General features: G+C 36.3%; 1 non-coding gene across 1 annotated transcript; it reads left to right on the forward strand.

Moving 5' to 3' along the window:
- Positions 1-2,145: 2,145 nt before the first annotated feature.
- Trnak-uuu (transfer RNA lysine (anticodon UUU)) lies at positions 2,146-2,237 on the forward strand. The gene is given in 2 exon segments: positions 2,146-2,182; positions 2,202-2,237. It is a non-coding gene; the product is annotated as a tRNA-Lys (tRNA).
- Positions 2,238-3,729: the final 1,492 nt, after the last annotated feature.

Below are 3,729 nucleotides of genomic sequence, written 5' to 3' on the forward strand. Positions count from 1 at the left end.
ATATATACATATGCGTGTGTGTGTGTGTGTTGTGTGTGTGTGTGTGTGTGTGTGTGTGTGTGTACATTTATATATGTTTGTGTGTGTGATTGTACATGTGTATTTCTATATCTTCCGACAAGACAGTAAATTTGCCCCTCCATCCACTATAGATGAGAGCTTATATTTTATTCACAGGTCCATTACAATATATTTTTACTGAAAACATAACCCGTAGTTTTTGTTTCTTATATTTCGTCAATAATTCATTGTTTTTTCTAAATGACATCTGATCAGCAAGTATTTAAGTACCATTTTAACACTGTATCATATTTCCATCTGATCATCAAAATCTACATTTTTCCTCACTCGTACAATGGTGTTTAATAATAAACTAAAACTGAAACAAATCTTCATAACAAGAAACGGTGATGTAACTACAACTAGTTTAGCAGCAACAACGTCAACGACAGCTACGACGAAAACATAATAATAATAATAATAATAATGATAATAATAATAATAATAATAATAATAATAATATTCTCTAAAAGAAATGGAAAAACTTTCAAAATACAAAGACCTGGAAATAGAGATAACTCGAATGTGGAATCTAAAAACAGAAACAATTCCTATCATAGTAGGTGCCTTAGGTATAATAAAAAAATATTCAGACAAATACATAACAAAAACACCAGGACTTACAAATATATATAACATACAGAAAATTGCACTACTGGGTACTGCACACATTCTACGCAAAACACTTTCAATACAGTAAACATAAGAGCACCACAGCAAACCACAGCACATACCCAAGGCGCACAGAGCTGCGCTCGGTAGTGAAGTGAAAGCACGTTATAAAAATAAAACTACTGAATAATAATAATAATAATAGGCCATCGAATACAACTTACAGATATAATTATGTCGTCTAGCCAAACTATGAAAATTCTGTCACGGAACTAATTTATGTATAATATGAAAGTAATAAAGTAAGAAACAGGCGGGATATGAACAGCAACACGAAATACAACGGATAAAAAAAGATCAAGGATACTCTGTTTAACGTGCAGTAGAAAACATTTGACGTTTCGGAAGGGGGACTTTCGTCAAGTCAACAGGAGTGAAAATAGGGGGAAATGTTGCAATAAAGGCAACGTATATATATCCAATTTAACTTGAATGTCTTCTTAGAACGTTGAATACTGCGATTCTCATCTTGAGAGGATCTCTCGTGTGGATGCATTGTGCATAAAAGCACAAAAATTTACATTGCCGGCAAACGGGAACCGTCTCTAAAGGCGACAAAACTGCCTGATCACATGATTTTGATGTATTGCGTCACATCAGCGAGAGGCGCCAGGTAGCCGCATAATAGCGAAATCTCGCTTCCCAATAACTTTTCAAGCATTGATGTTGCAAATAGTCAGAAAGCTTATACAAAAATTAATTATAAGTGACAGAAGCAGTATTGATACCGAACAACAATCTTTATATCCAACTTAACGTAGATGCTTTGTTAGAACGCCGAATGATGCGGTATTCGCCTTGTGAGAACATCTCATATGGAGGCATGGTGTATGAAAACACGCATATTTATATCGTTGACTGACGAGAATCGACTAGTACAAGAGAGGGAACTGCCAGATCACGTGATTAGACCTACTGCATCTCAAGGAAGCTGTTTTTGACCGAAGGTGCGACAGACCTCTCATATTCTTCCATGCTTTTGCCATTCGTTATTATTGTTCCAGTAAACTAGCACGCCGAGTGAAACGTCTAACGTATTTCGTTTGCCGCTAGGTTCTGAGTTCAAATTCCGCCGAGGTCGACTTTGCTTTTCCTCCGTTCGGGGTCGATTAAATAAGTACCAGTTACGCACTGGAGTCGATGTAATCGACTTAATCCTCTCCTCAAAACTGCCCTTGTGGCAAAAATTTGAAATCGTTATTATTGTTGCAGCTATTTTTGCTGCTGCTTGTGATTTACAAGTTTAATTTATTTCTGAGATTATTTCGCTGAAATAGTTTTAAATCTCTTTTCACCTTCATTATTTATTTATTCACTTACAATAATATCCGATTTGTATTTTTCGTATTTCATAAAAATAAAGTATAAAGACGCATCTAAAAGAAGGATTTTTCTGAATTGTATTCAATGTCCGCCCGCATAGCTCAGTCGGTAGAGCATCAGACTTTTATAGGTCAACCTTAGAAGTAATCTGAGGGTCGCGGGTTCGAGTCCCTCTGCGGGCGTAAACCTTTCTATATGCGCAGGAGTGGCTGTGTGGTAAGTAGCTTGCTTACCAACCACATGGTTCCGGAATAACAAAAGAGTAATGTTTCCTAATGTATTATATATATATATATTTCGAATATGAAGTTGAATGGGACTTCCAGTTTTGCGCTGCAGCTTGTTCAGCCAGTGAAAAAGGTTTTGCCAAATGTTATTTAAACAATATGTAGATACGAGAGGTTTTACAACTTGTTACAAATCTAAGTGAAAGAAAAATTTTTTAAATAATTATTTTGAGATTGTAAACTAAATGTTTAAAGAACAAGAAGCAGATTAACTGTATATGTCAGTAGAAGAATTGATATAAGGAAAGGTGGCATAACTACAGATTCCTACCCCCAGCCCCGACTTTGGATGATCATAACTTTCCGAAAAATGAATATCTTTTAATGAAATTTTCTACGAATATGTGTTATATCATGTAGATTCCGAATAAAGAAAACTTTTGTGGGAAAGTGTTTTAGGAAGGAGTGCGGTGGGGTAGGGTGGGGAATTTCGGAAAATTCACCGGCGTCCATTTCAATTTGTCTTAACTTCCAAGAAAATAGATATTTTTAAATGAAATTTTCTATAAATATACCTCGGACTATGTAGGAATTTTGGGGGAAAACAATTGGGAGTTAATTTTTAGGACCGTTCACCACTCGGGTGTGTTTCAGAACAAGTCGTCCATATTTGTTTCATTTTCTCCGTTCTTTGCGTTTACACATCCGTAGATTTCTAGTCCTCACACACACTGCAATTAAAAAAGTTCAAACGGGAAGTTTTTCTATTCACTGTCCTTCTGTTAGAAACGTTTAGACATTTAGCTGGTATTTTTAGCATAACGAGTTTTCCGGGGAAGAGTTTTCTGGTGACAGCTTCATTGTCTTCTGTTTTAGTAGAAATCTACGGATGCACAAACACGCAAAATGGTTATGATCATCCAAAGTCGGGAAGGGGTGGGGGGCATGAATCTGTAGTTATGCCGGAAAGGTTAGTTAGGGGGTAAGGAAAAAGAAAACAGAAAAGGGGGTAAGAAGATTTGATGGATATAGGTCGGTCGTTAGTTTGAATTGAAAAAAAAATAGCTTAGCAGAGTTCACGATATCATGTAGATGGGCTGAGTGTTACTGTAAAGCTAAAACATCATATGGAATTTATCTGGAGAAAATGCTTAACATTCTAAACATATGTTTGTGTTGTGTCTATCTAAGCGTAAGCACGTGTGGTTGGTATGTTTAATTCTAGAATAATTATGAAATCTAATTTTCGGTTATAATTTCATTTCAGGTCTCTATATTAGGGGCAGGTGTGGTTGTGTGGTTAAGAAGCTTATTTAACAACTATGTGGTCTTGACTTCAGTCCGTCCCACTGTGTCCCACTGTCTTCTACTATAGCCCCGGGCCGACCAAAGACTCCTGAGTGGATTTAGTCAACGGAAACTGAAGGGAACTGTTAGTATGTGTATA

Source organism: Octopus bimaculoides, chromosome 9 (assembly GCF_001194135.2).
Source record: "Octopus bimaculoides isolate UCB-OBI-ISO-001 chromosome 9, ASM119413v2, whole genome shotgun sequence".
Lineage (NCBI taxonomy): Eukaryota > Metazoa > Mollusca > Cephalopoda > Octopoda > Octopodidae > Octopus > Octopus bimaculoides.